The sequence below is a fragment of the Furipterus horrens genome, unplaced genomic scaffold (genome assembly GCF_987537825.1).
Source record: "Furipterus horrens unplaced genomic scaffold, mFurHor1.1.pri manual_scaffold_7, whole genome shotgun sequence".
In the NCBI taxonomy this organism is placed as follows: domain Eukaryota; kingdom Metazoa; phylum Chordata; class Mammalia; order Chiroptera; family Furipteridae; genus Furipterus; species Furipterus horrens.
This window is the reverse complement of record NW_028327177.1, coordinates 43,627,388-43,654,668: the sequence shown is the minus strand read 5'-3', so window position 1 is coordinate 43,654,668 and position 27,281 is coordinate 43,627,388. Positions and strand designations below refer to the sequence as shown.

General features: G+C 41.7%; 1 non-coding gene and 1 pseudogene across 1 annotated transcript; one reads left to right on the top strand and one right to left on the bottom strand.

The window, feature by feature from the left end:
* Positions 1 to 313: 313 nt before the first annotated feature.
* On the top strand, positions 314 to 25,763 carry LOC150004359 (solute carrier family 38 member 6-like; annotated as a pseudogene).
* Positions 22,936 to 23,061, bottom strand: LOC150004360 (small nucleolar RNA SNORA28). The gene has a single exon (XR_016512545.1). It is a non-coding gene; the product is annotated as a small nucleolar RNA SNORA28 (small nucleolar RNA).
* Positions 25,764 to 27,281: the final 1,518 nt, after the last annotated feature.

Here is a 27,281-nt window from a genome sequence, read left to right as displayed (position 1 = left end):
TGTGTGATGTATGAGAGAAAGAAAAAGAGAAAGAAATAAAACTGACACAGAAAGAGCGATGGAGAGAGACTGAGAAGAGGGAGCAGCAGAGAAACAGACAGAAGGAAACAAAGAAGCAGAGAGCTGGAAGTAGAGAGATGGACAGATAAGAAGGCTTGGGAGCGTGTCCAGACGGGCACTGTTGGTGGCCTTTTAGTTGGGTTAAGTGCACACAAATGGAAAATGGGATAGTGTAGAATGTCAGTCCCATCTGGAGGACCATGTGTGAAATAAGGGCAAAGTGAGCATCTGTATGGTTGTTAGTATTTCCCTAATGGGCCGGGAGGGGGTCCTGGGAGGGGTGAGCTGGAAGACCTATGTCTCCACAGCAGGAGGCTTTGCCTACAGCCCAAGTTCATCTCTCTTGCTCATACACGAGGCTGAGGAGATGGTAGCGTGCCCACCAGGCCATTATACTGGGGCTAAGATGTGAAGGCCTGTTCTGCATGGAGTAAAAATTATTCTCTTGAATTTTTAGGGTTGGCCCTAGCATCCAAGATCCTGGAAGCCCAGGTGAAGCCTTTTTGGACCGACGGACTTACCAACGGTCTACAGAACCCCACTGAATGGGGCTAGGTGCCAAGTGTGCAGAAAGTACACACCATTCCTCATGCTCTTCAGACTCAGTAGTCCTCACAACACCCTTAGGTGGCAGGAACTGTTGTTGTCCCATTGTATGGGTGAAGATAGGACGCACAGAAAAATGAGCCAGCTTGCTCAGTGTCATGCTGCAGGTGAATGGTGGAGCTGGACTTTGAACCCAGGAAGTCAGATTCCATTATCAGTGCTCTTAACCACTATCCCACCAATTGAAATTCAGCTCTGAAACTATATTTATTTATTTTTCCAGAGTCCTTTCCAGAGAAGACAGAAGAAGCAGAACAGTGTAGTAGAAAGAATTGACTTCCTGTCCAGCTCTGCTGTTTATAGCCCTTTGTCCAGATGACCTCCCTGAGCTTCCTTTGGGAGCAGTGACTAAGTGCCCTGACACTGGAGCAGGACTGATCCAGGCTCACACCCTTGCTCTGCCACTTACCAGCTGGGTGTCCTTTACTTATCCAGTCAAGGCCACAGTTTCTTCCTCTGTAACAGGAGCACAAAATGGGGTGTCCTCATGGGGCTGTGAGGGTTAAATAAGAACATGTGTTTAACATGTTTGGCTTAAAGTAAGCCCTCAATAAATGTTACCTGTTATTACTATTTATCAAATGGTAGCCCTTTCTATTTTATATACTTACTATAGCGATGATATGAGATAATGGATGTGAAAGTCTTTTATAAAATATTCTGCATTGTTCAAATGTTAGATAGTATTATTGTTGTTATTAAACACTGACTGAATGCAAGGTGCATGTAAGGTATGTGAATTAATAACCGTAGCAGACACCAAGACAAGGAGACTACCATTGGGGAAGGGGTGCTGGGCATGGGGCTTGGGGTCAAGGAGTAGACAGTAACTGTAATACCACACTGAATATGGAGAGTCCTGCAAAGGATTCCCAACACTGCACTCTGGGCTCCAGTAGAGAAAGGATCAGAAAAGGCTTAATTAAAAAACTTGAACCCTGGCTGATGTGACTCAGCTGATTGGGCGTCATCCCCAAAGTGAAAGGTCGCTGGTTGGATTCCTGGTCAGGGCACCTGCCTGCGTTGCAAGTTCAGTCCCAGTTGGGATGCGTACGGAAGGCAGCCAGTTGGTGTTTCTCTCTCACATTGGTGTTTCTCAGGCACATTGATGTCCTTCTCCCTCTTTCTTCCTCCCTTTCCTTTTCCCTAAAAGATAGGTAAATAAAAAAAAAAAAAAAAAAAAAGCTTGGTAAAGTGATCAGTAGTCATCTGTGGCTGGGATAAGTTTGTAGAGTAATAAAAAAGGGAATTTAGAAAAGGTATTTGGGGACATATTTAGGCAATTTGCAATTAATCTGAAAGGCAATGGAGAGCTGTTGGAAGGTAATAAGATGATTGCAGTCACATAAAGCCCACTCTCAACTACAAATTGACATTAGTGCAACTTATTTTAGCTAGGTTAGGGATTATGTCCTAAATAGATGATAGTCTATCCCAGAAAAGACCTGCTGGAAACTTTTTCATGGCATGAACATGTATATTCAGTCTTTGAGGTGACCTTTGAGGGTGACAATAAGTCAAGTACATAAACCAGCACTACTTGGTGCTTGTCACAGATTTACTATAACACACACATGCACACACATGTGCATACATGTATCAGTAGGCTACAGTTTAAAGTCAGTTCTGCAATTGAGGGTATTTACATGTGTCATTTTCTCTTTCAGCTTCTAAATTTAATGTGTCAATATATGAAATTCAGGAATAAATGTATATGGCAGAGTAATTGTTCAAAAATTAAAATATATGCCAACAGAACATTATCAGGCTTTATTTCATGACATTAGTGGCTCCATTCTTTGCAGTGTTTCTTTGTGGTAAAAGAGGTAGATTAAAGATCATTGCAAATCAAAGTGATGCTTTCAACTTTTGAAATGAACGCTAACTTGTCTTTTTCTACTTTTCATACATTTGCATAGATCTGTCAACTGAATTCTGAATTCTTTTAAGAGAAATGTTTAATACAAAGTTATGAACACTTGCATACCACAGATTGCTTTGCCCCTCTCTTCTTAACTTCACACCCCCACTGCCCTTCCCTTCACCCTCTCTAGAGCACATTTCTCTCTGAATGTTTTGCAGGAGCTTAAAGAGATAGAATCAAAGCCTTAAAAACAAACCAATAGAGTGCTGTGCATGGGGAAAAAAAAAAAAAACCAAAAACAAAAAAAAAACCAATGGTCATCAAACAGAACTTATAGGTAGAAACTGACCCCTCCCTGTCACTGGCCCTTCCAAGTGACTTTCTGTATTTAATTACAATTCTGCTGGCAGTTGGAAAAATGGGTTTTCAGATGTTTCTCAGTGAAATGCTTGGTCTCTCCTGGTGGGATCTGAGTAGTCAGGTGGGTGTATTCTTCCAGCAGAGAAGATCTGCTCTTGGCTTCAGCAGGGTTAAAAGGCCTCTGCATGACAGAGCCCTCAGCAGCATGGGAGGATGCAACCTGGCGCCTGCAGTTCGCCCATCTCCTTTAAATTCATCTATGGGGAGTCACAGTGATCCAATGGTTCGCTTAATTCTGATTGGCTGCCAACTGCCAGACACCACTCAGGTTCTCAAGGACAGTGGGCTCTGCTTGCAATGGGTTGCTAACCACAACCGTCAAGAACTTGAAAGGGGGCAGTCAGGGTCTTGGTTTGGTGTATGTTTTGTTGTCTGTTATTTTAAATTCCAGATTAATAGCACAGATCAAGCCCACAGTTAAATAACACATCTGCCTAGGGTTTGGGCAGCAATTCACAATATGTTTTTATTCGTTATTGCTTTAATTATGGCTCAGAATTCTTTTGAATCGCTCCCAAGTAACAGGTGGTTTTCTGACCATGATAAATGCTAAATGCTGCTGAGGATAAGGCAGTTAGGCATTGTTTCCTAGCTGTGGTTACACCTAGGCCCCAGGCAGGGTGGGAATTAGCAGCCTGCAACAGATTGGAATTCCTGGGGGACTTCACTTAACCCTTAGTTCTCCAAAGCTTGTTTTCAATGCACTGTTGGGGGGGCGGGCTCCCCATTACACCCAGCGGTGCATGGCAGATGTACTTTTTGTATCCTGGGAGGTAGCAGGAGGGTTCAGGGCAGGTCAAAAAGTTAATATGTCAGTGTTCTGATGGGTAATGGGAGTAAGAACTTGGTGTGATATTAAAGATGATTTGAATTCAGATTTTTTTTAAAGAATAAAAGCATTCTTTATATACCTGCAATCGCTGATAACAATTAAATAAGTCACACATGAATCATAGAAATTAGAGTGAGGGCAAAGACCTATTAGATCATCTAGCCAATTCCCCAGCTAATGCAGAATTATTCCCCACAGTATTTTCAGGAGAGCTCTGTACTCTCTCTTTTGAAAGACTTGAGCGATTGGGGCCTTCAATTATGTCCTTAGGGAGACACTTTTCCTTATAAAAGGCCACAGTGTTTTTCTCCTTAGCCTGATAGTCAAGCTAAAAAAATGATTTGCATGATGAGACTGATCAGCGGTCGAAATGATACCTAGAGATCTCCCAGAAAACTGTGTGTGTACTTGACAATCTCCTGTGCACTCTTCTGTCTGGTTTTTACACTTGAATTTGCATATGCCTTGGAGAGGCTTGTACTGAACTATCCCTTGGAAGCCTCCCTCTTTCTAATATCACTATCACAAACTGGTCAGAAGTAACATGGAAACCCTCAATTTGAAACAAGGAGGAAAAGATGCTTTGAATAAATTCTATTGAGACTGTCCGGGTTGGCAGGGTAAAGACTGCTCAGTCATCCGGGAAATAGCAACTGCTTAGCCTTCCTCTCTCCTTGGAACAAACTGGTATTGTCTTTCTGGGCTGTTTGTGTTGGAGAGGCTGCCGGCTGTGCACACATGACTCTGGCTCTGGATTCTCTGTGACCCTGTGCGCAGAGCTGCTGATCCAGGGCCAATGGGCAGCACACACAGCTTCCTGCGGAGTGGCTGTGCTTTGTGCCCAGTGCTCTTAAAGGACATTTTTAGTCTAAGAGGTAAGAATTTGTGTTTGGAGAGTTATAGACGCTAAAAGGGACAAGTTGCACAGACACCCAGAATTCAGGAATTCTGTGATTGGAATACTTTCTCCTGTTTCATTACCCTCACCTTTCCTTCATCCGTGTCCGGTGCATGTGCTGGGCACCGAACATGGAGATGGGGAACAAAGAGTCAAATTTCCCTCCATGGGGGACCTTGGATAGGTGAGGCAGGTGTGGAAATAATCTCAAAGCACCGAGGTAAATTGTTGAAAGAGGCATGCAGGGGAGGCCATGAGCACTTGGTTGGGTAACACCGATGTGAAACTGGGTGTTTTTAGGAACTTCCTGGGGAAGCTGAATATGGCAAGGCAAAGACCTCTGAGTGTGAGTCAGGTGGGGAGTGGGGGAGCCTTTAGGGGGCCTTGCCTGCCATGCCAACTTCAGCAGTCTCTGAAAGGGGCTTGCTGTCCTCATTTTGCAGATGAGGACACTGTGGTTCAGAGAAGCCGTGCTCCTTGTCCAAGGTCACACAGACCAGAAGCAGAGCTAGAATTTTGATGTGTTGCCTTTGTTGTCTCAGAAAGACAAGGCAGCTGGAGTACAAAGTCAAAATGAGCATATTTTGGCTCCTGGAGGGGGCAGGTGGCCATAGGAGCTATAGAGTGTTGGGGTGTTCCAAAGGTGGTCAGGATGTTTTGGTATTCCCCTTGAAAAGACAGAGGCAAGGACATCTGTACCTCAGTTCATGGGAGAGCAGAAAAAGGTTCCCTCAGAGTTCATCAGCTCTTATAATTACTCAGGTTGACTCATGTTGAGGCAAAACCAAGTGCCTTCTGCAGACTGACCATCCTGACCAGGCTGAGTCAGTTAGGCTGGTGGCAGCCGCACCGAGACCATGGCTGTGGCTAGAGCAAAGGAGTAGCTTTGTGTTCATGACCTTCTAACAAGCATGTGATATATGGGGAAGGCATGGGGAGCACTCCCACCTCAGGATTGAGGGCAGAGGGGTGGAGAAAGACAGGGGCAACCGCAGCAGGAGAGGCGGGTATTGGCCTGCGTGTGTCATTAAGTGCGGTGCTACTTTCTGAGGAATGATCTGCCCAGCCTGTTCCCTCATGCCTTCCTCGTCCCTCCCTCTGCCCAGGTGTGGGGGTGTTTTTTCTGATTGGTGAGGCTCTGAGAAACCAGCATGGCCTCTTAACCCTTCTCCTTTTTCAAAGATTTGCTGGCCCACAAATAACCTGGCTTCCACCCTCTCCCTGCTCTGGGGCGGAGAGGCTGGGCCTGTTGCTTGCTATAAGCTGGTTGCATTGAGGAGGGTCTGAGGCAGTGCTTTGGGTTGTGTTCAGGTCTAGACTTCGTCTCCCTTTAGGAAGACCCAGTCGTGGTCATAGTCCTAAATTGTGTTATAGGATTCAGTCTTGCTAGTAATGAAGTTGCTATTTTGAACAACTGTGTCTACTTTGAATCAATTCTGAACTCAGCGATGAAAAAGAGTTGTGATTATCATTGCTAAGATGCTAACACTGCAGGATTTAATACTAGCATTGGAGATAGAGATCAAGTGAGGATTAGATTGGAGCAGGGGGAAATTGCTTACTGAGAATAAGATAGACACATTTCAACGTTGGATTATAAACTAAAAACCAGGACAAGCTCAGTATCTAACAACACGATTTTGGTTAAATAAATTATAGCATATCAATACATAAAACACTGTAAGATTAAAAGTGATTATATACATCTAGATTGTCATAACATATTCACAGTCTATTAGAGGTCAATTATAAGGCATTATAATTACATTTTTGGTTAAAATATGCAAAAGAAAATATCTGGAATACTATAACCTAGAGTATTAATGGGTTATCTCTGGGAAAGAGATGATGTGTAATTTTTTTCTTTTCTAATTTATTATGCTAATTTTTCCTAAAATCAATATGGACTTCTGAGTAATGTCAGAAAATGGAAGATTGTGGACATCTTGTCATAAAAAAGAGAAGGTATGGTGGAAGGGGCTAGCACTGATTGGATCTAGAGTGAGAAGGATCTGGTTTTGAATCCCAGCTGCGCTCCTACCAGTGAGGTGGCCTTGGCACTTGGCCTTTTGTTTCTTATTTCCATTGATGAGGGCTCACAGGAAGGCACAGCACTGTCACCTGGCAGGGCCCTGCAGGGCCACAGGTTCTGATGTGTGAACAGAGCTTGCTCCCCACAGCTTTGCAAGAGAAAAATCTTGGTTTTGTTATCCCCCAAGAGTGGATCAGGGATTGATTTACACTAACCAACTTCATAAATGACTCCTGTGTAAATTAAACTCCCTTTTTATTTTACTTGATAATGAGCTAGAATGAGCTGGCAAGAGGGAGGAGTCTTGAGTTCTTCATTTGATGCATTTTTCCATGAAGTCACTGACAGCCAGACTGTAATAAGAACCTGCTGACTGATCAGAGGGTGTTTCATATTTTCAACACATATTGTTTTAAGTATTTTTTAAGATTTTATTTATTTTTAGAGAGAGGGGAAGGGAAGGAGAAAGAGAAGGAGAGAAACATCGATCGGTTTCCTCTCACATGACCCCACCTGGGGACCTGCCCCACAACCTAGGCTGGTGCCCGGACCGAGAAACGAACCGGTGACCTTTAGGTTCATGGGCAGGCACTCAATCCACTCAAAGCCACACCGTCCAGGGCTCAACACACACTTTCTGATCACCTAAGATATGCTGGGCTTTGGGCTAGGAGCTGCAGATGTAGATGATCACACTGACATTTCCTTAGTGGGCAGAATAGTAGAATAGTAATGACTATGTAAGATAGAGCTAGGAGCTTTAGAATCACGTGGTCCAAGACTCAAACTTTTCCCTTTATGCATGTATATCCTTGGATAATTCTCATAACCTCTCTGAACTTTATATTTTTTTACCTCTAAAATAAAAGCACCCACATCACTCATAGTCTTGTTTTGAGTATAAAGTCAAATAATGTATATAACGTGCTAAATATAATCTCTGGCACACAGATGCGCTCAATAAATGATGCTATAACAACTACTGATACACTATTTTAGTTCAATGCCTCCATTTTTGCAGTAGGTCCTGCAAGGATTTGCTAACCCTGGGCCTTCATTGAACTAATCTCCTAAGTTAATACTCATATGGGTACCTTTGGCTTTCATTTTTTTGACTTTTTTCCCCCTTAAATATCTACTAACCTTTCTGATTATTACCTTTTTGTCTTTAAATAGGTAATACCATCATATGGGCCAGGGGTTGGCAAACACTTTCTGCAAAGAATCTGATAGCAGATATTTTGGGCAAGAAGAAAAAGGAGCAGAAGCAGCAGGAGAAAGAAGGTGGGGGGTTGGAGAAGTGAATCAAAAGTGGGCATTGGGGGACCCTTGTTATCAAGCACTATTTCCTCTGAAATAACAGTTGTAGCTCCTTTACTTGCCCCTTACGCATTCCTTACCTTGTTATCCCTACTGCAACTACTCCACTCTGTCACTATGGGGCAAAAGCAGCTATGGATTCTGTGTAAATGAATGGGCATAACTGTCTCCCAATAAAGTTTAATGGATACTGAAATTTTAGTCTCCTATAATTTCCACTTGCGAAAAAAATATTTTTCTTTCCTTTTTTTAACTGAATTTATTTGGGTAACACTATTTAACAAAATTACACAGGTTTCAGGTACATAGTTCTACAACACGTCATTTGTACACTGTACTGTGTGTTCACTACCACCCCCCAAATATTTCTTTCTTTCTTTTTTTTATTAAACCATTCAACCACAAAAATGTAAAAATCAATCAGGGAACAGGTTGGATTTGTCCTCCAGAGAGTATTTTGCTGACCCCTGATTTATGTAAAAGTCAGGTTGCCTCTCATTAGAAAACTTCTTAGATCATTGGTTTCATCCATTCTGTGTTGATTTTACAATGTAATTATTAGGTACAAATTTATCCCCAATTTGTAGGGCCTGACTCACAGTGGCTGCCCCCTTCTTCATGCCTCCTTCACTCCATGTAATGGCCACACATATCTGGTAGACTTCATAGAGCTTATATGTAAGAGTAAAATGACATATTTGGGAAAAGAGCCATGCACAGTGCCTGGTCATGTGAATACTCAATAAATGTCCCTTTCCTGATTCTCCTTTTCCCTTAAGGTTGTGCTTGGAAACTTCCATCAATGACACTGAGACCTGACCTTAGAGGAAATAGGGGTGCTGCCCTCACTTTTCATTTGAGATAGGAAGGGAACCTCCTTTGCTCCATAATCCAGCCTTGTAAGTAATCCCTTGTGTTTATCATGAGTGGTGTGGAGAGAAAAGCAGTGATATTGCACTATAGAAATAATACCAGCAGAGTCACTCAGAAAATGCTTAGAGTGTTCCCACTAGAACTAGGGATCACATCTAGAGTGTGCCCTCTTGCCTACTAACACACGAAATACAGGACTTGTGTGACCCTGTTCATCCTTTGCATACACTTTGAGCATGTATCTGGCTCTCAATTCCCTGTTGAGAAATAGATTCAGCTCTACAAAATACTCAGGAGAAATGTACACTTTACTGAAAATGTGGGACTTCAGGAGGAAGAATGCAGAATATATTCCGCATTGCAAAAATAAATAAATAAATAAATAAAACATCCTATTCAACTTTTTTTTTGACTCCCACAAAGTCTTTCATTTTTGCCAGCTTTCTTGTCTCTCTCTTTTCTTCTGCTTCAAAATCTCCTATTTTCCTGCATAATTCAGCTTAGTTTTCTTTTTCTATTCCAGATTATCCCTTTAGGATCATTTTCTTCCTCTAGATGTTCATACTTTAGAAGTTCCTTTGCTGAGAGTCTGTTAATGGTAAACTGTCTCAGTTTTTGGCTATTTAAAACATTTCTTATCATTCTTGAAAGATAATATTTCTGAGAACACACTCTATATGGACAATTATTTTCTTTCAGCCTTTGAAGAGATGGTTCCATGGTCTTTGGCTTCATTGCTTCTGTTGGAAGTCTGTTGTCAGATAATAGTCATTCTGTGGTAGTTGATGTATTTTCTTTTTCTTGTTGATTTCAAGATTTTCTCTTTAGTTTTGGTGTTTTACAGTATCACATTATGTGCCTAGTGTTTGTGATTGTTTTAAAAAATTAACCTGCCTAACATATATTATACTTTCTGTTTCTAAGCATTTATTCTTTCATTAGTTCTGGAATTTTCTTAGCTATTATCTCTTCAAACAGAGTGCCTCCTTCATTCTTTCTATTCTCTCTTGTGTAACTTTGAATATATGTTATTACTTCTCATTCTTTCCTTCCTTTATCTTTCTATTTTCTATTTTCTTATTTTTTTGTGCTGTATTCTGTTTTCTTAAAATTTGGTTTCAGTTCACTAATCCTCTCTTTATCCATGTTTATTTTGCTATTTTACCTATCTATTAGTATACACACATATCTATCTATTTACAGTTTAATGTGTGTATGTATATATATTTACATACTTTTAATTACATATAGTTTGATTTTTATTTCTATAAGTTTTATCTGGTTCTCTGTCAAATCTGGTCACTTTTGATAGTCCCTTTTTCCTTTTCCTATTTTTATTGTTACGTAATTTTTTAAATTTATTGATTTTAAAAAGAAAGAGAGAGAGAAATGGTAGTTTGTTGTTCCACTTACTTATGCATTCATTGATTGCCTCTTGTATGTGCTCTGACCGAAGATCAAACCTGCAACCTTGGCAGAGACAATGCTTTAACTGAGGTACCCAAACAGGGCAATTCTTTTTCTGTCCTTTATTTCTTTCAACATTTCATACATAGTTACTTTATATCCTGTATTTGATCAGTTCTGTTCGAAGTGCTTGGAAATTTAAATCATGCTTGTTGTTTCTGCTGACTCTCATGAATAGTGGTTGGTTTCCTTATGGTTTAGTACATTTTCTCTCCTTTTTAAAATTTACATTTAATTGAATTTAAACTGTTGGAATCCTTATGTTACTGGGTTAAGAAGGCTTTGCCTTGGAGAGAATTTGTATTTCCCTCTGCTAGGTGCACAGGTGTTACCAAAGTGGGCACTTCAATTTATTTTCTTTGTTTGGGGTATTCAAGATTAGACGGGTAGTGTAAATTGAACCTGAGACTCATGTGACATCAGACCTATAGTTACAAATTCCCAGAAGAGAAAATCATTACTATTTTAAATTTTTATTGTTTTTACTATTATTAGTAATATCTTTTACCTGGAGCTGTGGTAGAAACAGAGATATTTTTTCTGACTTGTTTTGCCAGCAGGTGTGTTTGTCTAGTCTGTCCTTTTCCTGGAGAGTGAGCTCCCCCTATTTTAAAGGTTTATTTTATTCTTATTCAAGAGAGAGGGTGAGAGAGCGAGAAACATTGATGTTGGAGGGAAACACTGATTGGCAGCCACCTGCATGTGCCCCAGTGAGAGGTGGAGCCCACAATCTGGGCATGTGCCCTGACTGGGAGTCGAATCAGGAGTCTTTCAATTACGGACAACTCTTCAACCAACTAAGCCATGCCTGCCAGGGCGAGAGCAAGCCCCTTCAAAGGTTCAAGCTTTATATGAGTCTCAGGTTCATACACACTCTAAAGGCCCCATTTACCTGCAAAACCATTAAGGAGTTTCTTAAAGAATCATCATAAATATTTTAGGCTTGCTGGCCATATGTTCTCTGTTGCAAGTACTGAATTCTGCTTTTGTAGCACAAAAGCAGCCATACACTATACATGAATGGGTGTGGCCCTGTGCCAATAAAACTTTATTTACAAAACAGGTGGTTGGCCTGCATGCTATGGTTTGCTCATCCCTGCTCTTCTGACATTTCCCCCTGAGCAGCCCAGCTCCTGAATTCTCTTACTTTTTGCTCATGGCATATTTTGTTTTGCTTTATTTTACTTTATGTTTCTGGGAATTTCCCATATTATTTTGAGAGTTAATCAATATATTTAATATTGCAATTTATCTAGAATCTAATGTTTTGTAGTGTAATAATTTTTCAAAATATTTAGTCATCTTTCTTTCTAAGAGAACACCCCAACAGTTTATCTCTTCTGTTTAGCTTATATAACCTCTCAGCTAAACAAAACTTGGTACTTTAGCTAAATGACAACCATCTATTTTTCCCTAAGCATCTTCCTTAGTCCTTTAGCATCTTGTCATACCAATTTATTGTTCCTCTTCCACCCAAGAGCTTACAGTCTTAGGTTAGCAAGATTTCAGAAGAGATATACTAACATTCTGACCTCTCTTCTGTCTTGTTAGAGGATGGAGTAGAAGAAATTTGGGTGTTATGTATGAATGTGGCCTTCTGAAAGCTCATTCAGCTCTGTTTATTGAGCCTCTGCTACATACCACTCACTGCTCTAGGGGCTGGTGTTTACAGGGGGAAGAGGCAGAAAAAAACTCATGCTCTCTTAGATCTGGCATTTTATTGGGGAGGAATAGAAAATAAATAAGTGACTAAAACCAGAAAATATTAGGAAATGAGAGTGCTATGTTGAAAATAAAAGATGTTTTATTTTTACTTTTTATTTTATTTTTTATCCTCACTCAAGAACATGCTCATTGATATTAGAGAGAAGGGAAGGAAAGGAGAGAGAGAGGGAGAGAAACATTGACCGGTTGTCTCCTGTACATGCCCCAACCAGGACGGAACCCGTAACCCAGGCGTATGCCCTGACAGGGAATTGAATCCATAACCTTTCAGTTTACTGGACAACACTCCAACCAACTGAGCACACCAGTCAGGGTTAAAAGGAGTGGTTTTAATATAGAATGACTGTGTTGTTTTGGTTTGTTTGTTTTCTGATTGGATGGTAGGAGAGGAGCTCAGTGAGAAAGCAACATGTAAACCCGACTTGAATGATATAAAGGAACAAGCTCTGTCAAGATCTGAGGCAGGGGAGGGGAGGGAAGCGTTCAACAAATAGCAAGAGGCAGTGCGGAGGCTGCAAAATAGGGGTGTTTTTTGTATTTTCTGGGTCCAGAGAGAATGTCCGTGTGGCTGAGACATAGTAATAGCAAAATTGAAACAAAAAGGTCTTAAAGAAGAAGAAAAATGGGAATCTGAGAAACAGCAGAACTTGCCCAGGAGTGTAATGAAAGAGAGCCCTGGGATGCCAGCTGAGCGGCAGCCTCAGAGAACAATTGGTCCAGATTAGTACAGGAAAGCGGGGCCCCCGTGAAGAGCGTTTTCAGTAAGAAAGGGAGTTTCGTTACATACCTTATATGATTAAGAACCGGCAAGATTTTCATGTCTTCTGTTCATCAGAATGCATATGTCTTCTGTTAATCAGAGAAAAGAAAGACCATAGAAATTGTGAGAAAAAAAAAATCTTATAAGAAATGTACATTTCAAATATGAAGTAAGCTGCAATGTGGTATCATTTAGAGCTGGTGATGTAATTTAAGAAAAGAGAACACACTTGATCTTGATATATGGAACGGTCTTCTCTGGGCTGTACAGGTTCAGGGGCATATAGTCCAATTGCTGCATTGACTTCTCTGAGTACAATCACATTATTCTGTGGATAATACTTATGCAGTAACAGTCGTGTTACAGATGTTGTTTTGAGGTTTAAAATTTTAGAGTCAGCCTTGGCCAGCCTGGCTGATTTGGTTGAGCATCATCCTGTGAAACAATCGTTGGTTCAATTCCTGGTCAGGGCACATGCCTGGGCTGCAGGTTGGGTTGTTGAGTCGGGGTGCTTGTGAGAAGCAGCCCATCAATGTTTCTCTCCATCTCTGTCTCCCTTCCTTCCCCTCTCTCTAAAAATATTTAAATAAAAATATTTTTAAAAAGACCTAAGTGAAAGAAATGGAGTATTAATAGCATGTCAGTCACACTCAGCAACTCCCAAGGTTCAGCTGCCATGTAGATAGATGTTGATGAGTTCTAATATCTGTCTTCAGCCCTGAGCTTGTCCCTAAGCTTGAGACCTGCATGTCTAAGTGCCCAATGAGCTTCCTGAAACCTGACCTTCCACATCCAGCAGTTCTGTCAGAAACCATCTTTCTCCTTCTTCTATCATTTGGTCCCTTCCCCCACCCACACGGCACCCCACTCCAACCAGGTACCAAGCATGGCTGTTTCCTGTGTAGAACCCAACTCCCTGCATTGGTTCTATGCCCACTGGCCCTTACTTGTCCGTGCAGTATTCCAGCATACCCTTCACTGCCCTGCAATTCATTTTCCACACAACAGCCAGAGAAGCATTTCAAACAAACACATTGGATCATCTCATTAATCTGCCTAAAGTCCTTCAATGACTTCCCATGGCCCTTAGGAAAAAGTTCAGATTCTTCCGTATGGCTTGTAAAGTCCCTCTCTCTTCCTCTCTCATGTATGAAGCTCTCTCCTACCGGGGTCTTCCCATCCTTCCTGTGCACTCAGCTGCTTGTGTTGCTGGCAAGACACAGGCCCCGCATGTGGCCATGAGGCTCTGCTTGTTTTGGTGTCCCTTTGGTTGTGTCTGGGGAAGAGTGACTATAGAATGCAGGCTCTGGGTTCAAGTCCTGATTTTATCCCTTCCTTGGGTACGTTCCATAACTTCTCTTAAGCTGTGTGAGCCTCTATAAATGGGGAGCACAGTGAACTGATCTCACAGGTGTTACAAGACATGTGACATGTCCACTGTCCATCTTCACTACTATGTTACTTTTAATGTGACTGTCATGCTTCTGGTCTCAGTTTAATGAGGCTCCCAGGGAAGTCTTCACTGAGATGCCCTCTGTTTTTGTGGCTCCCTAATTTCCCCTCAGTGCACATGTCTCCCTGTACCACAATCCTTCATAGTTTACTGCTTGCTTGTGTGTAGGAGCCATAATTGTTGCTGGTGTGTGAGCTCCACCAAGTGCAGCAGAGATCAACCTCTCAGGCCCTACCACATTCCCAGTGTTCCATGTAGTGCTCAGTACACGGGGGTGGGGGTGGGGGCCTCAGTGAAAAAGAAATAAATGTGGAATGCATGGGATAAATGCAGAATTTACTTTATCTGACTTGACCCTGGAAAGAACTTTCTGACCTTGAGACTCATGGGACCCTGGCACAGCTGAGCAGGACAGCTCTGCATCTGGAAAGGCCTTCTGTCATCTTATAATTTGGAAGAGAATTTTAAAATGTATTTATTTATTGGTTTTTTCAGATTACTGTTCCCCAACCATGTTTCTAACTTAAGAGATGCTTAGGAGAGGTGTCTAAGTGTCCAAATGGGGGAACCACCTTTATGACTGAGTGCAGAGAGGTTTAGAGATAGGTCTGCAGTGTCACTACCTTGGGAAGGTCACTTTTCAGGGGCAGTATTATTTCTTCATCTATGCCTCTGTGCAGGCCTGTCACAGGACTAGCCAGTGCTCCTCCTTCTAGAACATTGCTCTGACCTGAGGCTGGTGGATCAGTGCTTGAAGTGGGTGTGACATGAGCTCAGGCAGTGATTCGGCTCATTGGAGAGCACAGACAAGCTCCAGGAGTCCTGGGGCTCCCAGCCCTCCACAGCCAGCAGCCCAGCCCAGCTGTCAGCAGGCCCCACGGGATCTCACTGTGTTTACATGAACAGTCGTATGGTAACCGCCTCCCCCAGCTCGTGGGCAGGCAGCAGCTACCTCATCTGCAGTCCAATGACCTCATCCAAGGAAAATGTGGCAAGTGTGAGACAGGAGCTGAACGGGCCCAGCCTCTCACTCAGAGCCCAGAGAAGCTGTCCTCCAGGTGGGCTCAGGGAATAGCCATAGAGCTGGCCGCTTCATAATTGCTCCCAGACAGGAGCCGATTCGTAAGTCAGGTGGATGCGTCTTCCAGGGGCTGGAGCTGAGAGGGGCCTGTGCAGAAACATGAGTGCCTACCTTTGGGACTTACTGATTATCTCAGGGAATTTGTGTCCCTCACCCCAAGAAGTGCCACTGATCCCAGGCTACATAGAGCCGCTACCCTCCCAGCACAGCCCCAGCCACAGAGGCACTTTGAAGGTGTGGACACACAAACAGGAAGAGAAATGCACCACAAAAGCAGAGAAAGACACGTGTTCTTTTAACTGGGGGAGTGAAAGCATCACTAGACATTGTGTTTTATTTTGTTTTTTTAATTATTGTTTATCACTTTCTGTGAATTATTTTTGCTTTCTCCCTCCAAAAATTATTGCATATGATGACTAGGAATATAAAATAAATTACCTTTGCCATAGGCTGCTGGGTTTATTAGCCCCTTTCAAGCTTTTCACAATGTAAAGGACAGACTGACCTAGAGTGATCTTCTCTCCTCTCTTTCTCGGTAACAAGAGCTCAGCTATTTGTGCATTTAACAGCTTAACCCTTTGTGTTACTCCAGAGCTCTGTAGTCTTTCTGGGATTTCTTTCTGGAGGGTGTCTGACTTTAGGATGACACTTTAAATTTTAAGGCAACCGATTTATGTTACCCATATCCATGTGAATAATAAAAAAAGTAAAACAGAGACAAAAAGACAAGCCTAGACAATAAAAATGGAAGAAACAACACAAAAATTAAATGGCTACAGAGGTCAAGAATTTATCGGGGCAGGATCTGCACAGTGAAGACCTTGTGTGAGAGTGTGTGGTGGGGTGGGGGCAACTCATTTTAAGGATCAAATGTTAATAAACATGAAGAGTCATATCCTGACTGCATGGGTACATGGAGATCAATTAGCGGTACAGGACCCATAGCTCTCCTCCTTTAAGTGCCTGACAGAACTAGTTAGTTAAGGTGAGATCTAAGTCTTCCAGGGAAGGAAGCAACTTCTTGGCTCTAATGAGCCGAAGAGCAGATGTCATTATTTCAATGGAGTGTTTGCTATTTACTCCCAGTCATGCACTTGAGAGAGTCTTTCTTATTAGCAAGCTTGGAGCAGCACTGGAGAGTATTCAAATAATTTCCCTCCAAATTTGGACCCCAGGACACTCCTCCTGCATACAGATGAATGCCCCTATGAGCAAATTGCCTCCCCAGCCTGTTCAGAGTCACCAAGACTGCTGGCAAGTAGTTTTTCAGAGCAAGCAAGGTAAGCACTGTGGAGAGAACCAGAGGCTGTATATTTAAACAGTTACGGGCCTGTGCGTGTCTCTGCCTCCTGCTGCACAGTCCAGAGCAAGCTGGTGTAATATGTGCATTTTACATATCAATGGCAGAGGAGGCTGTTTCCAGATGGCTGTACCTATTTCAAAGCCACCTTTTTATGCAGAAGGAAGACTGTGTGACCTCCCTCCAAGTAAATGTGTTTTGTAAGCCCTGGGAATGAATGCTTAAAAAATGGTCCTGGGCTATATTTCATGTCCAGTCCAACGTGTTGTGTGTGTACAGCTGTTCGGGACTGGCATGTGGTAGCATATTAAAAGGAAGATTACCATTTCCCATTTTTCCCCTTCTGAAGGCTTGATATGCATATATGAAACTTGTGGAAAAAAAATAGGCATAATGAGACAAGGAAGTCGGTCTCAAGGCACTAGTCGGTGTACATCTGGAGTGTGTAGCATTCGGGAGACAGTTGCTTATTCCCAGGAGCTGCCGCCAGGGTGGGAATGGTAGCCCGGTATCCATGGTGAGCTTCCCTATCACACGGTGCCAGGTGTGCATGTGTGTTGTTTCTTGGAATGGCTGTCCTCTGAGGAGATGGGGAGGGGAGCGGGCAAAGGAGGAGAGGAGAGAATAAAACAGAAGGGAGGTAATTAGGCACCACTTTGCCCAGCAGAGCCAGCTCAGGCATCTGAAATCCGAAGTGGGTATTGGACGGGTGCTGGTGGAGTCAGATGGTGTGCGCAGAGGTGCCTGCCAGCTCCAGGCTCGTTTCTATGGGGACAGGACCAGGGAAGAGGTCAGAAGAGACCCAGATAACAACCTCTATCAGGATGAGCTTGGGAAGGTCCTTGCCACTCACCTCCTATGTAGTGTGATATTGGTTTTGAACCGACAACCTGGATTCATGCTGTTTTTTCCTCGGTTGAGACATTGAAATTGTTTCAAACCTCTCAGGCTTCTTGGGGTAGCATTTTGAGTGAATAGCTGACTGGCTGATCTTTCTATTCCCATTTGCTGGATAGGGAAAGTGAGGAGTTAAGCACTGTGTGGACCTGCCTTACAACGAAGGGTTGCAGGAGTGGGGCTGGGAAGTTTTCCTAGGAAGAAAGTGTGTTTTAGTTTCACAGGTTCATGGGATGCATGGAATTTTTATTTTTTTTTCAACTGTAAGATTGTGAGGTTCCAGATGCTCTGTGTAAAACAATGCCCCACAGGGGAAAGTCAGGGAGGAAAGTGTGAGGTCCAGCGAGAGGCCACCCTAAAAAGGGCTATAAACAGCAGCTGCTTCTATTGTGTGTGCCAAGTGCTGCCTGTTAGGTCTCCCAATGCCTTGTTTCTTTCCCTTAAACCAGATGTAACCAACAGGAGTTTGTCAATTCCATGGTGGACCCCAGATGGTGGGAATCAGGGAAAAGAAGTCAAGGGGTATGTGTGTGTTGGGTGGGGGGAGGCTGGGGGCCTAGGCAGGGAAGGCTCTCTGCCCTTTCTCAGGTGCTGAGTCTTCCTCCATCTCCGTGTCTGATCTGCTGTCCCACAACCCAGTTCTCGAGATTTGGCAGCTGAGGCAAAGTGGGGTAAAGGTGCTTGACATGTCTAATCTTCAAGCTCAAATGTGAGCATGTGGAGGGCACAGGACACAACTGAGGAGGACAGCAGAGTAGTGCTCAGAGGAGCCCTGGTTAGGGAGTGCCAGGTGGAGGATGGGAAGAGGGTAAACAAAAGGACTTCATGCCACTCGCTGGGACCATGCGGACTCCAGGTGATGAAACACAAGGGCGCGGGCAGGAAAAGACAGAGACAAGACATTTCGCTCGGCTGCACCTGGTGAAGGGCTTCAGCAATTCCCCAGTGGGTAGGAAACAGACATCAACCCCAGAGTCATATTACTTCTGTTAACTCTGTGTGTGTGTGTGTGTGTGTGTGTGTGTGTGTGTGTGTGTGTTCCATTTAAGAAACTGTGGGTTCAGGTATTCTTAATCAATGCTTTCTTATTTCTCTTTCCCGCTTCCTTTCTTTTGCTAACTTAGAGAACCTTTAGAGATACGAATCAAAAGAGCTCTCTGAAATAAGTCATACCCTAACTAGTATAACCAAGAGAGCATAGAATGGGAAGATAGGATAAGCAAGAATAAACAGCTTATTTTTGTCCCTATGGTAAGTGGATGAACCTGAAAGCCTCTTCTTTTCATACAGTTGATGAGAATTTACCTTTTGAGGGCTTCCTTCCACTTTGTTCCCAATGTGATTTCCGTCATTGTATTTGACAGGTATTTCCGAGTTACACAACAGAGAAGTCTCATCTACAGTTGGTAGAAGGGAGATGAGTGTAGCCATTCTGGAAAGCAATTCAAAATTACTTGGCCAAATTATATATTTTTATATCCCAAGGCACGGCAACTCCAATATATGCCAGAGAAAGTCTTGTATACATCCATATGGAAACAAATGCATAAGGATGTTCTTCACAGCATTATTTTGGGTCCCAGGGAGTCAGAGACAACATATTGGTCTCTCATTTAGGGGAACGGATAGATGATCATGATAGAAGCCTATGGTGGCGTAACACGCAGCAAGTGAAGCAAAGCACAAACACAGTTCTTCAGAAAGAATTAAATGAAAAAACAAGCAATAGACCAAGAGCTATAGCATGGTACCATTTTAAAATTAAGAAAAGTATACACATGCAAAAAACATTTCATTTTAAAAATATGTACATTTCCTAGAGTACTGGATGGGTATTTGTTGGGAGGGGGAGAGGAAGGAGACAGGCCACAGAGATAAGAAATAAAGGGGAAAGATTCAAATAAAATTAAGGAAGGGGGAGGTTTTGTATTGATCAGTTATAACATCGCACTGTGAACTGAAGGAACTCAGCTCTGTACCTGAATTCCTATGTATAAAAATGCTCTCTCCTTGATCTACCTACCTATAAATTACCATTGCATCTGTGCTAAGAGACACTATAGAAGTGCATAAATGAATCTATAATTTAACCATCAACACTCACCATCAAGTACTCTTTAAACCTACACTTCAGGCTTAATCCTGAGTTGGGTGTGATGGGGCCACAGAGAAACATGTGGTATTGTCCTTGTTGTTATATGCAGCATGGAAGTTATATGTGAAATAATAATATGCATTTCAAAACTTTATAATTAAAGCCCAAACTGTGTGAGACGTAGCACATGAATTGTGTGAGATTAAAAAAAACAAAGTAAACAAACAAAAAAGATACTTCCAGCCAAGATGGAGGCATAGACAGACATGCTGCATCTCCCTCCACAACTAAAAAGGAATACAACTACTTCAAAACTAGAAACAAGTAGAAGTTTCAGAAAATCAAACTGCATGGAAGTCCAGCAAACAAAGATAAAAAGAAGAAATACTCATCCAAACAGGTAGGAGGGGCGGAGCCAGGATGAAAAGGACTCTGTGTGGTGGCAGCAGCAGTGGCGGCAGCGGCAGGCCAGCAGAAAGCACAGTCACATGTTTGAAAGTCAGGAGGTACACCTGGGAAACATTCCTAGCTCCGCAGCAGACCTCGAAGCTCATAGTCCCAGCACCAGGGAAAACCAAGCCTCATTGCTTCTGACTGTGCAGACCAGTGGGGGTTGGGGTGGAGGCAGAAACTGCCAGTCTCTCAGCAGAGTCTGCTTGTTTAAAGGGCCCCCATTGTTCTAGAACATCCACAGACCCACCCACTCCGGGAATGACAGCCAGGGCAGCAGGTAGAGAGGCGTGAGTCTCATAAAGAAATGGAAGAGGTGCCTGGAAAAGGAGCGAGTGCTGGCCAGGCAGCATTGTTTACTCTCAGACCCCTCCCCCACATACAGTGCCACAACTTGGTGAAATAGGTCGCCCTGTACTGATGAATCCCTAAGGTTCTGCCACTTACAACATAACAGGAGAGACAGCTCTACCTGGGACATGGAGGCAAACAAACACAGGAGCCTGTCAGAATGAGGAGACAGAGAAGTATGGCCCAAAAGGGGGTACAGATCAAGGTTCCAGTGGGAGAACTAAGCGATGAGGAGATAGACAACCTAACAGATGCAGAATTCAAAACACTGGTGATAAAGATGCTCACAGGCTTGACAGATATGCTTGGGTATGGCAAACGCATAAGAGAAGAAGTGAAGGCTGTACTAAGTGAAATGAAGGAAAATCCACACAAAACCAATGGTGAAGGGAAGGAAACCGGGGTTCAAGTCAATTATTTGGAGCATAAGAAAGAAAAAAACAGTCAGCCAGTACAGAATGAGGAAACAAGAACTGAAAAAAATGAGGAGAGGCTTAAGAACTTTTGGGACAACTTTAAACGTGCCAGCATCTGAATCATAGGTGTGCCAGAAGGAGAAGAGGAAGACAAGAAATTGAAAGCTTATGTGAAAAATAATGAGGGAAAACTTCCCAAGTCTGGTGGAGGAAATAGACATAGAAGTCCAGGAAGCACAGAGAGTCCAAAATAAGCTAGCCCTTAAGAGGGCCACACCAAGACACATCATCATTAAAATGCCAAAGGTGAAAGATAAAGAGAATCTTAAAAGCCGCAAGAGAAAAGCAAAGAATTACCTACAAAAGGGTGCCTATAAGATTATCAGCTGATTTCTCAAAAGAAACTTTGCAGGCAAGAAAGGGCTGGCAAGAAGTATTCAATGTGATGAAAAGCAAGGACCTACAACCAAGATTACTTTTTCCAGCAAAGCTATCATTTAGAATGGAAGGGCAGATGAAGTGCTTCCCAGACAAGGTAAAGCTAAAGAAGCCCATCATCACCAAGCCATTATTATATGAAATATCAAAGGGACTTACTTAAGGAAAAGAATATCAAAATTATAAACATTAAAATGAGAACAAACTCACAACTATCAACAACTGAATCTAAAAAAAAAAAAAAAAAAATCCAACTAAACAAACCAGAATAGGAACAGAATCATAGGTATGAGGATCATTTGGAGGGTTATCAGCTGGGGGGGGGGGAAGGGGAGAAATGGGGAAATGGTGAAGGGACTAAGAATCATAATCAGTAGGTACAAAATAGACATGGGGAGTTAAGAATAGTATAGGAAAGGGTGAAGCCAAAGAACTTATATGCACGACCCACAGACATGAACTTAGTGGGGGTGGGATTGCTGGAGGGAAGTGGTGTACTTGGCGGAGGGGAGCAAAGGGAAAAAAAATTGGGACTACTGTAACAACATAATCAATAAAATATACTAAAATATTAAAAAAAAAATACTGTAGTGAGCATGCTTTTCATCCACAACAATATTTGTCAATTGTTTGCTTTTTATAGGTGTTCTCCAAAATGTCCTTGCAACATTGATTAAAATCCAAATTAAAGCTTGTCTTAAACTTATTCTCTGCTTTTTGGAATAAATTTATTTAATAGATAAACATTTGTTCTGAGTATGCAAATATGTACCAAACCTTTTCATATGTTCTGTGATTTTAATTTTATTTCCATTTGCTCTTTCCTTCAAAGGAGACCTATATTTGCCCAGCCTGGAAACTTGAGATGGTTTTGTCAGTGAGTGTGTTAATCCTTGTTGTTTTAGTCTCCAAGGGGAAATTTTAAGTTTTTATTTATTTGGTAGCTTTATTTATTTATTTATTTTGCTTAGGGATCTAGTCTGCCAGGGGGAGTTGGTAGCAAATTACTGGGAAGGCACTTTTGTCTTAGGGATGCTCTGCTTTTTCAAATGTTTCCTTTGAAATCTCCTGTGGGGGAAGTGCTGATGGGGGCTTCCCCAAATCTCTCCAGGGTGGCCAGCCTCTTTGGTATAGCTGCCACTCGGCTCTCCTGTGCAGCCCCAACCCCCAACTCTCCCACAGGCCCATTCTCTTCCAGTGCAAGTTGGAGTTTCCCAGGTCTTTGGGGGAATTTCACCCATGCACGTCCCACATGGTGTGCCCTTCTTTGTCAGTGCTGAACAGTTCTTGTTAGTACTTGGACCCATCTGTTTTCACCTGCACCAAATTGTGTCTACTTCTTCAAAGTTTCTAACCCACTGGTATTATTCTTCCTTAATTTATGTGAAATGTACAGACTTTTCCTCCTGCTGAATATAATTCTCTGATCTTTAATGGGATTTGGGAAAGGAGAGGCATTAAACATGTCAGCTCAACTTGCCACCTGTAAGTCTCATTGGTTACTTTGTCCTTGGTTTTCATCAAGCAGGTTTAATAAGAGGTGCTCCAAAGGTTAGATTAATCTTGAATTAATATTTTCTTTTCTTTTTTTTTTAACGCTGTCTAAGTCCATATAACGGCCAGTCTCACAAAGCAGAGAGCACCGGAATAGGTTAGACTCGGTTGCTGTAGCAAGCGCAAATTGTGGCAGGCAGATTCGATCACCTGCCACAGAGTGTTGCTTGCAGAATATTTTCTTTTCTATAGCTAATAAAAGGTGCAAACATGATCTATAACAGCGGTTCTTAATCTGGGTTGCATATTAGGATCCCCTGGGGGGCACAGACAAAATGCTCCTGTCCCAGCCACATCTCTGGAAGTTATGATTTGATAGGCTTGAGGTGGGGGCCAGTCATCAGCTTTCATAAAAGCTCCCTGGGCAGTTTTGGTGCTCAGAGTGCTGAGAACCATGGATCTTAGAGTAGTGGGAGCATGTCCTAAGCCTACAAATGTCTTTGAGATGGGGAAAAATGAGGAAAAGGAAGCAGTGGGAATAGAAAGGACGACACTATTAGGTTGAGGAAAAAGTATGGGATTTAGTGCATGAGTCTGATACCCAGCTTCACAACTGATGTCTGCATAACCTTATATTACCTATTTGGGGCCCCATTTCACGCTCTGTAAAATAGCAATAATGATACCTAACCTTGATGTAGTGAACTTCACAGGTAGGGATCCCCAGGTGTTTCATTCAGTTTCTCAGTGTTTAATTTGGTGGATGCCATCATGGAAGTGGCATCCTTGACTTAGTTTATTTTATGGTTCATATTGGTATCCTTGTATTTGTTTCTTGTGGCTGATAGTTGCTCTCCTGGCTTCTTTTTTTCTTTCTTATTTTCTTTTTAAAAAATTCTCACCCAAGGATATACAAGTATTTTTATTAATTTGAGAGAAAGTGAGAGAGCAAGAGAGAGAGAGAGAGAGAGAGAGAGAGAGAGAGAGAGAGAGAGAGAGAGAGAGAAAGAGAAACATATCTTTTGGTTACATCATATGTACCCCTACTAAAGATCTAACCTGCAACCTAAGTGTGTGCCCTGACTGGGAATCAAAACTGCAACCTTTTTGGTCTATAGAATGATGCTCCAACCAACTGAGCTACCTGGCTCCTGTCTTCTTTCTTAGTTTATCTCCTGCTTATATGCATACTCAGACAATATAATATCTTATTAAGATCTTGGACTCTTTGTATTTGGATTTCCTGGAAAGGTGGTAGTGGCAGGCAACATAATAATTCAGAATATCAGAGCTATGTCATCTTATCTTTAATTATTAAAACAGAAATTCCTACTCTTATTTCAGAATTTTTGTCTGGAGACTATAGTCGATCTTGGTATCTTGATGGACAAACACAACTAATAATCATTTGTGTTTTCATTGTGTTCCCTCTTGCACTTTTTCCTAAAATAGGTTTTCTTGGCTATACAAGTAGATAACAATTTTTCTATATGGCGTTCTTTGCTCTTGTGATAATAATTTAAAAAATGGTCCATCCCTTGTCCTCTGACATTAAATCGTATAGAGTAATACTTCCAGATTTTAAGTGCTACCGATGATTATAAACCAAAGCTCGTTCATCTCTCCAAAGAGAGTGCTTATGCTATGCCAAGCAAGTGGCCTTTTCACTTCTCTGCCATACCTCAATATTGCCCATATACTCTGAACTTCAAAGCCCTTCAAAGAAAAGAATGTGGAATGTAACCAATACAGCAATTGCTTTACTTCTTCTCATGTATTTTATATCGGCACTCTTTGGGTACCTCCTTTTTTATGACAAAGTGGCATCTGATAAACTACAAGATTGCAGTAAATACTTGCTATGTAATGTTGTCATGACTGTGAAGTTGTGCATACTGTTTGCTGTACTTTTTAATTTTTTTGTTTATTGATTTTAGAGAGAGGGAGAGAGAGAGAAACATTGATTTGTTGTTCCACTTATTTATGTATTTATTGTTTGCTTCTTTATTCTTAAACATCATTTTTAAAAAATTAATTTTAGAGAGATAGAGGAAGCGGGGTGGGGGAAGAGAAATTTGTTATTTCATTTATTTTTACATTCATTGGTTGATTCCTGTATGTGCCCTGACTGAGGATCGAACCTGCAACCTTGGCATACTGGGATGATGTTCTTACCAGCTGAGCTGTCTGGCCAGGGCTCTGTTTGCTGTACTTTTTACAGTCCTTCTAATCTACTTTCCTGAAAGGAAAGCTTTAGTGATGATGTTTTTCTCCACTTTTCCATTCTCATGGATTCACCATTTTAAAAAATTACTCCTATTTTTCGTGCCATAAGACGCACTTTTTCCTCCCCCAAAAGAAGGGGGAAATGTTCGTGCATCTTATGGAGCAAATATTATGTCATAGACCATGATGTGTATTACCTGACCTGGGGTTCCCAGAAAACTAGAAGAGTAATTGAACCTTAAAGTCTCTCCTCATTTGTTAATGACAGTGATGATGGTTCTTAATACCACTGTTGACTGCTCTTCCCTTTACATGGTTGAGATATTATTCTGTTATATTTTATTTAATATTTTAGAACACCATTTGGTTCAGAATATTTTTTTTCTTGTTTTCCTCCTCTAAACCTAGGTGTGTCTTATGGTCAGGTGCATCTTATGGAGCAAAAAATATGGTACTTTAGCACTCAATATTATCCTTGTCTTACTTGCAATATGTGTTCCTGACATTAGGGGTGCGTTTGGTGTAGTTGGTTCCAGTGCATCAACGTGTTTGACGTTTTGTATTCCCAGGACTATTTATCTTAAACCTAGCAAAGAGAATTTTTTCTCATAGAAAAAATTTGAGGCTTTCGTTTTGCTCATCTTTGGAATGTTGGTTGGGAATTTTAGTTTAGTATTCATCGTTTTTAATTGGATTCATAAATGAAAGGTATACTTTCCCATTTCTTAGGGACAATAGTTTACCTCCATATGCAAAAAAGAATAATTATGGAAAGCACCTTGGATGAATCTTCTTTTCATGCTTAGCATTTTTGTAAACATTATTAACAGAAAGTGAAACAAGACTGGAGTAAGTAGGGGAAAGTGGGCTTTTAGCAGTTTTAATCAAAATAAGAAACAAACTCAAAATGCAAAACAAATGAACAAAAAAGGAATTTTGTATCTGGTAAAATAGTCTTTCTAGAATGGAGAAGAAATTAAAACAGTAGCTGAGGGAGTTTATTACTAGTACACCTCCTCTACAATAAATGTTAAAGGAAGTCTTTCAGGCTGAAATGAAAAGACATCAGACTAGATTGAAGTCACAAGAAAAAATAAAGAACTGGTAAAAGTAATTACATAGGTAAATATAAAATCCAGTCTCATTTCACTCTTGTTATGGCTTGTAATTTTTCTTTTTCCCACATGACATAATGGGCAAATGCATAAAATAATGACTGTAAGTCTGCACTAATGGGTGCGATCTGTAACAATGTCAATACAGGGTGGGCAGTGGTGGGCTAACAGTTGTTTGTATGGAAAATAATACAATAATTAATACATAGTAATACAAGAATAAACTCTGTGTTTTGCCTACTCACAACTGTAAACTTGCTTTTTCTCACCCTGCATAAAGGGGGACAGGTGGAGGTGTACAGAAACAGGGTGTTTGTATACTATTGAAACTAAGTTGGTCTTTTTCAAATCAGGTTGTTATAAGTTTAATAGTTTAGTTGTAATCCCCAAGACAATAACTAAAAAAAAAAAAAAAAAAAAATCCAGGAAAGGCAAGAAGAAGGTATCAAAATCAAGTGCTCCCAAAGCACATGACAGTTTTTCAGAGTACCTTATAACGGTTTTGATTTATGGGTTCTCATGATCTTGCCTGTGTGGGAGGAGTCAGTAACATATTGTACCCTTTGACAGCATGGAACACTTAGCTGTGAGATAGTGCTTTGAGCCAGTTTTACCAGGCCAAGTGAAAACTTGGGTTAAAGACAGAGCACAATAGAATGAAGAAAGCACGGGCCTAGAAGATAGTTGAAGTGAGTTCTAGCTACCGGGGTTCTTTGCTGCTACCCGGCCCTGCAACCTGAGACAGCTCTGTTTTCTTCTCTGTAAAGGGAGGTGCTGAACTAGATCACCTCAAAGGTCTTTCCAACCTGACAACAAGTGCCAAGTTTTGTTCACAGACCTGCTGGATAGGGCATGCCCTCTGCATTGAGGAGCATGAGTAATGGAGACTTCTTTCTGCTAATTTTCAGTGCAGATGTGCACTCTCTGAGGCTAATTTTAAAAGGGATGAAAGTGTCATATGGCTGGAAGGGACCTTGCAAAATGACTTAGTGTAAGAGCAAGGACATCTGCAGCAATACTGACCTTCTGTCTGGGTAGAGTTTCGGAGTTATCTTCAGAGGCAGCTTGCCCAGTATCACTTTGAGTCTGTGAGTCAGGTTAGGCTGAC